A 9,633-nucleotide genomic window follows, 5' to 3' on the forward strand; every position below is an offset into this window, starting at 1 on the left:
CGGCCGCCATATGAACCGTAGTAGGTGCGTGCTGAAACTGGCTCGCTGCATGAACTGCATGAGCTATGTCTGGATGGGTGATGGATAGATAGGTGAGGGATCCAATTAATTGACGGTAGGGAGTTGGATCTTCAAGAAGAACACCATCTTCAAGTCTTAGTTTCGCATTGATAACTTCGGGAGTTTCAACTTTCTTTTCATCAGATATTCCTGATTTGGTACAGATTTCTGCCGCTAACTTCATTTGAGATAAGATGTATCCTCGCGCGGAATAAGCCACTTCAATTCCTAAAAAATATCTCAAATAACTAAGGTCAGACATATCAAAAGTATCTTTTAGCATAGTCTTAACATCATTTACTCCATTTTTGTCATTCCCAGTGATGATCATATCATCAACATACAACAAAAGCATAATAATGGAGTCACCTGTCCTTTTAACAAAAAGAGCAGTGTCAGTATAGCAAGAAGAAAAACCTAAATTGATTAATACATTACTAAACCTGTCATACCAAGCTTTAGGAGCTTGCTTAAGTCCATATAAAGCCTTTTTTAATTTTAAAACTTTTCCATTTAAATTCATACCTGGAGGCGGTTCCATATAAACTTCTTCATTTAAATTACCATTCAAAAAGGCATTTTTAACATCAAGTTGAAAGATTGGCCATTTTTTAACAGAAGCTATACCAATAAGAGCTCGAACACTAGTCATTCGAGCAACTGAGACAAAAGTTTCATCATAGTCTACCCCATACTCTTGGGCATATCCTTTGGCTACCAACCTAGCCTTATATCTTTCTAATGAGCCATCGCTCTTAGTTTTAACTTTAAACACCCATCTACATCCAATGGGTTTCTTGCCATTGGGAGGATCAATGATTTCCCAAGTTTGCGCCCTTTTAAGGGCATTAAGTTCACGTTCCATAGCTTCATTCCAATGAGCATATTGTTTAGCATCATTGTAATGAGATGGTTCATGAAAGGAGTGAAGAGCAAGTAGGCATGCTCGATAGTTAGGAGAAAAAGAGTCATAAGAAACAAATCTATTTGGTATCTTGAGAATGCGATTTGATCTTCTTTGAGAGGTCTCTTCTATCGATTCACTTTGAGAAAATCTTTCAAGGGCACAAGGAGGATTTCTTTCATGCCTTCTAGAGTAGACTTGTATTTGTCTTGAAGCATTTTCTTCTAAGTTTTGATCATTATTTGGATGTTCAACAAGATCTTCATTAAGAGGTTCACTAGGATCAACATGATCATTTATGATGTTTTCTTGAGGTAACAAGTCAAATAAGAAGGAATAGTCAATATTTTCATTTGGTTGATGCGAAAAACCATTTTCTTCTTCAAGGAATGTGACATCTTTTGAGATATAAAGTTTATTCTTAAGTATGTCAAAACATCGATATCCTTTTTGTTTTTCGCCATATCCCAAGAAAATACATTCAATAGCCCTAGGAGAAAGTTTATCATTTTTGCGAGTTAAAACAAAGCATTTACATCCAAAAATTCTTAATCTTTTATAATCGGGAGACATTGTAAAGTTTTTCAAATGGAGAAAGATTTTTTAAAGAGGATGAAGAGATTCTATTGATGAGATATGTTGAAGTTAGAACCGCTTCGGCCCAAAAGGATTTTGGGATATTTTTTGAAATCAATAATGTTCTTGTAGTTTCTATTATGTGCCTATGCTTTCTTTCCGCAAGACCATTTTGTTGCGGAGTGTTGGGACAAGAACGTTGATGACAAATTCCATTTTCTTTTAAGTAGCTTTGAAAATCATTAGACATATATTAACCTCCCAAATCGGACCTAAGGATAGATAGATTTCCCAAAAATTGATTTTTAACCATTGCATGAAATTCTTTAAAGAAGGAGAAGACTTCGGATTTGCGATTTAGGAAGTATATCCACGTAAATCGAGTGAAGTCATCAATAAAGACCACATAATACGAAAAACCTCCTTTAGACAAAATAGGGGAGGGTCCCCACACATCGGAATGAACAAGTTCAAATGGCCGAGTGGTAAAATAACTTCTTTGAGGAAATGGAGTAGCTTTAGATTTCCCAAAAATGCAATCGTTACAAGTCATGTGATTGTCTTTACAAGTATTGTTCAAAAAAGGGAAACGAGACATTTTTACAAAATTTGGATGACCAAGTCTCTCATGCCAAATTCCAATACTTTTGTCTTTAACAAGATTGCAAGATGACTTAGATGGAAGCGTCGAAAAGTCCATAAAATAGAGATCACCCCTTCTATGGCTTTGCCCAATCAGCTTCCCTGACTGGAGATCCTGCACGGTGCAATCTTTAGGTGAGAAAGAGACTTGGCATCCATGATCGGTGATTTGGGAAACGGAAAAGAGATTTAAATTAATTTTCGGAACGATTCTTACTTTAGGAACGAAAAAGTTTTGAGAATTTTTGAAGTCAAGTGTTCCAATACTTTCAATTTTCAATGACGTTCCATCGGCCGTTGAAACATAGGAGGATATGGGTTCGGAAGAAATATTTGAAAGAGAGTTTTTATGAGATGTCATATGAAAAGAAGCACCAGAGTCTAGAATCCACATACCTGGAGGCGATGGTGGCTCCGGATGTTGAAGGAGAAGACTTGAGAAGGTGTTGGAGAACTTCAGAGATATGATTAAGAGTTTCTTTGATATCTCCTTCTTTGGTACTTTCTTCCTTCTTTGGAGAACTTTCTCCAACCGCGGCAACCTTTCCTTTAAGCTTTGGACAAACCGGTCTAATGTGCCTCGGTTCATTACAATAGTGGCATATAATTCCCTTTCTAGGCCCATTGTTATTTTTGTTAAAGTGGGGAGGTCTATATGCTTTAACATTCGATCCGGGCCTAGTAACGGCCAAAACTTCATCACTCTTAATGCTCAAGCCAAGTCGAGTTTCCTCTTGACATATCTCGGCAAGGGCATCTTCAATAGGTAGGGCTTTGCTTCTATGGAGAAGAGATGCCCTCACTTGTTCAAATTCCGGGCGAAGACCATGAAGGAATTGAAAAAAGTGCTCCTTTTCAATTTGTTCCCTTCTTAGCTCAATATTTTGTGGAGCAACCCATTTAGGCTCAAGAAGGGCAAGCTCATCCCAAAGAGGGGTTAGAGAGCTAAAATAGTCCCGGACACTCATATCCATTTGTTTGGTGGAACAGATTTTTTCTTGACAAAAAAATTGCCGAGCAAGATCCTTTTGGGTATACATACCCTTAAGGAAAAACCAAGCCTCATTGGCCCTTCTAAATTTGGCAATATTAGCGAAAAACCAAGCCTCATTGGCCCTTCTAAATTTGGCAATATTAGCACAATTTTTAAGGTCTACATTGTTCATAAACCATGCCAAATTTTTGGCATGGTTACTTTCCCAATCCTCAATTTTGGATTGATGTTCATTAATGGCTTTGATGCGCTCATCGCCATCTAAAGCTTTTTCAACTTCATTTTCAATTTTTGTAAGAACAAGAGAGGGTTCGGGAGTAGTTCCCATAACAAAGCCCCAAAGTTTCTTACCTCTTAGATGATTTTCCATAGCGGAGGCCCACATGAGATAGTTGGACCCATTTAGCTTAAAAGAAAGCTCCACTTTAGAGTCACGTTCCATCGGCACCAAATATACTTCCTTTCTTCAAAACTTGAGAGGCACGCGTTCCAAGGTGACAAAAGAAAAGCCCAATCACCAACCGAGCTCTGATACCATGTAATGAAAAGAGGCGGAAGCACCAATAGAGCAAAAAGTCACTCTTTAAGAGTGACTACTAGAGCCAAGAACACAAACACCAAATGTGCACACACAAAACTCACAAATATAGAAAATGACTTAAAGTCATAAGTTGGATATTATTGAAGAAAGGAAGAGAAGGGTGTAAAAACCCATACATTTACAAGGGGGAACCTCCTCTTTATATAGGGGAGGAGAGCACTAAAGAAGGACCATAAAGGGGGCTCCCTTCTAGTCGTTGGGAGCCCCAACGGTCATAAATATGACTGTTGGGGCCCCAACTACTAGATAGGTGGGGCCCCTTTATGGTCCAAAAAGTAAAAACAACAAAAATAAAAAAGAAAAAGGAAAAGGGGAAAAAAGGTAAAAAGGTAAAAGTACAAATGGAATTACCAAAATACCCCTATCGGGTTTTTGGTTTATACAAAATAGAAAAAGACTATATTATTATGTATATATACATATATACGTATATATACTTATATATATATATACGAATGTATATATATATATACGAATGTATATATATATAAGTATATGTATATATATATATATTTATATATACATAATTTAACACATATATCTACAGTGAGCAGCACTGCCAATTTTCAATGCTTATTACAATGCATTATGTTTGAACTTTTACAGGTAAGCTCAGCAGAATCTAAAAATTTTTGCAAGGGTCATTCAGAATGTTCAGCAGAAACTCGTAAGCATTGTGGTAAGATTATAAAATTGTTCCTTGATTGGTTGTATTTTTAAACCAGTCTTTACCTTTATGTTTTGTTCTTCAGGTATATGATACAATGAGTTCAGATGGTGTTAAAAGGATCCTCAATTCATCTGGGACATTGACAGGACAACCCTGGCATTTTTCTTTGTTCTCCATTTTTACTTTTGTCTAGCAATTTAGTAAATGCAGTTTGCTGCATTTTTTTGCTCTGTAAACTTTTATCCAGTACTTTTTACAACAAGAAAAAATTTTCCTGACAGAAAATGAACACACTACAAATTTAAACCATCTACTGCTATTTTTACGGGTATCATACTGCTTCCACCCTTTCTCTCTTTCTCTTCTGCTATAGGTTGAGGCAGTTCTGAATTGGGAACCGCCGAAAAACATGAGATAAAGGAGTTTCTTGGGATTGGTAGACTATTACAGACGTTTTATTCAAGACTTTTTGCATATAGCATTGCCTATGACCAAGCTACTGAGAAAGAGTACTAAGTTCGAATGAGACAATAACTACCAGGAAAGATTTCAAACCTTGAAGAAAAAGCTCACCTCAGCCCCAATGCTGACCTTACCATCGAAACATGAAGGTTTTGTGGCTTTTATAAATTCCTAAGGAACCAGTTTGGGATGTGTCTTGATGCAAAATGATAAAGTTATAGCTTATGAGTCACGATAATTGAAGACTAATGAGAGAAATTACTTCACTCATGATCTCGAGTTGGCTGCCATCGTATTTGCACTGAAAATATGATAACATTACTTATGTGAAGAGCTGTTTAAGGTATTCTCAAATTACAAGTCTTAAGTACATATTTTCTTAGGAGTTAAACATGAGGTAAAGATGTTGGTTGAAATTCATTAAGGATTATGAGTTTACTATCTCGTACCATCCTAGGAAGGCCAACGTCATGGCTTATGCACTTAGCCAAAAAAATGTATGGTATTTTGTCTAGTTTAGTGGGACAAGGGTGGAGAATGTTGGAAGAATATGTATTGGAAACCTTTCTTGGTCGAACGAACCAGGGGTAATTTTGGTATCCAGCCTAACCATTTGGCCCAAATTCACACCTAAAATCATTGAGGCACAACTAATGGACCCTCAATGCGAAAAGCTGAAGGTGCTCGTACTTCAGAAAAATGTCTCGTTTGGGTTGAAGGAGGACGAGAGCTTATGGATGAAGGACAAAATCTGAGTCCCTAATGACCCCAAGCTCATGAAAGATATGCTAGAAAAGGCTCACAAGTCTGGATGCACCATACATGCGGATGATACAAAGTTGAATAACATCCTGCAACAGAAGTATTGGTGGAACAAGATAAAACAAGACATTTTCAACTACACCAAGGTTTAGTTATCTTTAGGTGTCCTTTGGTGGAACTTAAGAATTAGGTCTAATATTATCCGCTGTTTTGATATGGCAGGTATGTCTCGAGATGTTTGACCTGTCAATATGTCAAAATTGAACATTAAAGGCTTTAGGGTATGATGCAATAGCTGAATATTCTTCAGTAAAAATACGAAGATATTACGGTGGACTTTGTATCTGGATTGCCCAAGACCTGACGACAACATAATTCAATTTGAGTGATTGTCGATAGACTCAGTTCATAACAATGAGAGTCAAACAACCCTTAGAAAGTCTCGTAGAATTGTACATTAAGAAGATTGTGAGGTTGCATGGGGTACCTATTTTGATTATATCTAATCGGGATCCTCGATTCACCTCACGATTTTGGGGTCGATTGCAAAAGTCATTGGGTACTAAATTAAAATTCAGTATCGTGTTTCATCTACAGACGGACGAACAATCGGAAAGAACAATTCAAATGCTCAAGGACATGTTGTGAGCATGTATTCTCGACTGAAAGGATGACTGAGATACACATGTAGCATTGACATAGTTTGCATATAATAATAGCTACCATGCGAGTATCAACATGACACCCTATGAAGCCTTATATGGATGGCCTTGTCGATCTTCAGTTTATTGGGACAAAATTGGTGAAAAGACATTAGAGTCATCGATGGTGCTATAACACTATATGCAACAAGTAAGAATGACCATGGATAGACTACATACCACTCAAAGCCGACATAGGAGCTATGAGGACAAACGACATAGGGAATTTACTTTTGAAGTGGGAGATTCTATCTTTGTTAGGGTATCTCCCATCAAAAGCATTTTTCGGTTTGAGAAGAAAGGGAAGCTGAGCGTGTTGGTGAGACTGCGTACAAAGTCGCATTACCTTTTCAGTATTCACAGATATACAATGTCTTCCATGTATTTATGCTGCAGAAGTACGTGCCTGATCCATCACACATAATTCAGTATGAGGATGTTGATTTACATGAAGATTTGACGGTGGATGAAAGACCAATAGGAATCCTAGATAGGAAGGAACAAGTCTTGAGGATCAAGACTATTCCTTTGGTCAAGGTGCGATGGCAACACCATGGCATCGGAGAATGTATACAAGAACCGAAAGCGGGAATGTGACAAAAGTACCTCTATTTGTTTGAATAGATTTAGACTGAATTTCGAGAGCAAAATTCCTTTAAGGGGGAAAGGATGTAAGACTTACGAATTTTATAAATTTGTACTTGTGAATTTATGAAAATTTTTAGAATATTATGATTATTAAAAATCATTAGATTGAGTATAATTAAGGGTTTCGAAGAATTTAAAACTTTAAATTCGAACCCCGTATTTAATAGGGTGTTTGGGTCAAAGATTGGATCTGGATCTTGGGTAGGTTCGGGATCCAATATCGACAATAATTGAATCTAGTACATGTAACGACCCCAACTTATTCTCGTGAAAAGTAAATTTTTTTTAAACAATTGCGAAAACCCAACCCAAGAATTCGGGGCCTCACAGACTTAGCAATTACTAAACCATAAGTTATCTTGCATTGAAGCAACCAAAGAAATAACCAACTTTATTAACCTATAAAATAAATGTCATATAACAGAAATAAATAAAGTATGCAATATAAAGCCACACTGTCAAGAATATCAGAAACCAGTCACGCAACTCGTGGGATCCATGTGGCAGTCACCCCCGTCACTGAGCTTTTGGTCTTGAAAAATATTTTGAAATACCGGGTAAGAACTAGAGATTCTTTATACGAATTCCTCTAAAAATTCAGACATAAAAGAAAGAGCATAAACCAAATTCATACATAAATTCATAGGAATATCACAACAATTTCATAATCAATTTACCATTCAAGCATTTAGAACACATATTATGTAATAACATTTTTCATATGAGTCAGAATGAGTAAGAATGCATTAACTAATACAGAACAATAAAGATGCATGAATAACTTATTAAGCTATTATCAAACTTTTCTTTTTTACATACATGTCCCTATTAAATGCACACAATTTTAGTTTCACTTTTTATTAAATCCACATATACTCAAAATAAGCACAAACATTTTTTAAGTTCAAGATAGGTTCCCAGTTGTAGCTTAACACACAATTTGTATTTTATTACTGGGTTCCACACTTGTTCATCGATTGATATCAGGAATCAATATCATCTATCAAAACATTAGAAATCAACATTTAATATCGGGACATCAAGAAAATCAGCATCCACTGATGCTACTTTATTGATATACCAAAAATAACAGTTGTGTCAACAATACCACCCCCCAGACAAAGTGACTGAAAACTTCCTAAAACTGTGATCAGGAGGTGAACCACCACATCAGGTTTAAGGGTACAAATGCACACAGAGTTTTAGTATCCTCACAGTTTTTTCAAACCGCCATCTAGGATTCTCACACTATGAAAGGGGCATCCAGAAAGATAATTAATTATATTTTTTTATCTTTTTTAACTTTTTAACAAAAATCAAGTTCTTTATACAAGAACTGTTTTGCAAATCAACATGCAAAACCCAACTCAGGACCTGACCCATTACCATTTTTACAGTGCAATTAAATTTGAAAGCCAATAATTTCATAACAAATTTTGCAATACATAACAATAAATTTTGGGAGCAACACATGCTCTTGGTCTACATGGCCTGCAGTGGTTCACATCTGACCACGAAAGCTTTTTATGCAAAATCTTTAGTGAACATGTACACACAATTGTTTAAAACATGTCCATGATGCACATTCGAACACACACAACAAGAATGTACATTTAAAACAATTTGCATACACATGCAAATAGATGCTTGCAACATATATTTTCATGATCCATTTTATGCATAAGCTCTCAAACATGCACATGATAATATTCATGCATAAAATAAATTTTATAATTTTTCATGCGTGTGACATAAGCATTGACAACATGATGATTGAATGGATACATATTGAACAAGGTACCCTGCAGTCCATACAAATTAGATATGAACATAACTACATTTTTCAAAAAAACATGACGTACAAACCATTACCAAACTGATCAAAATTCATGTGCCACACCATGAAAATCGAGTAAGCTTGCACAAGAGTCGAGTAGGACAGATGTGGTCCAGATTTATTAAACCAAACTCCAACCGACATGCCATGTCTATGTCGCAGCACAACACACAAGATAGCATGCTGCCATTGGGCATTGGCATACTATAGGCAGCATGTTTCTACTACAGAAACATGCAGCCACATGTTGTGGAATAATGTTGCACAAAAATGTGCAACACTATCCTGCCCTACAGTAGCCCACATAATTCATAAATATAACACATTTAACAACATTATAACATATCATATGGTAGTATTAAAACCAGTTTAGTATTCAGCCAAATCATGATAGCATAAAGAAAATATGCCAGTATAGTATTGACCAGGGTCGTCAACCACGACCTCAAAGCTGTTTCGATGCCAATCCATATGGCCGCATCAAACAACTTTGATGTCGGCCATATCATAGACAAAACAGAACATGAACAGCCTAGACATGACCCTCAGAGGGGTTGGTTTATGAGCTCAGGCAATAAAACAACAAGTTTAAGAAAATCAGCACTAACCGAGTATAAACAAATTTTGTTTCTTTTTTTATCTCTTTTCCTTTATTAACATCAAACTAATTTTTCTACATACAAAATTTCTGGGCAACCTTCACACAAGGAAAATTTAGTGATCAACTCAGATTTGATTTCAAAACAAATCAGATATGAGGACTAACACACTATAAC

This window comes from Nuphar pumila, chromosome 3 (assembly GCF_984573655.1).
Source record: "Nuphar pumila chromosome 3, dmNupPumi1.hap1.1, whole genome shotgun sequence".
NCBI lineage: Eukaryota > Viridiplantae > Streptophyta > Magnoliopsida > Nymphaeales > Nymphaeaceae > Nuphar > Nuphar pumila.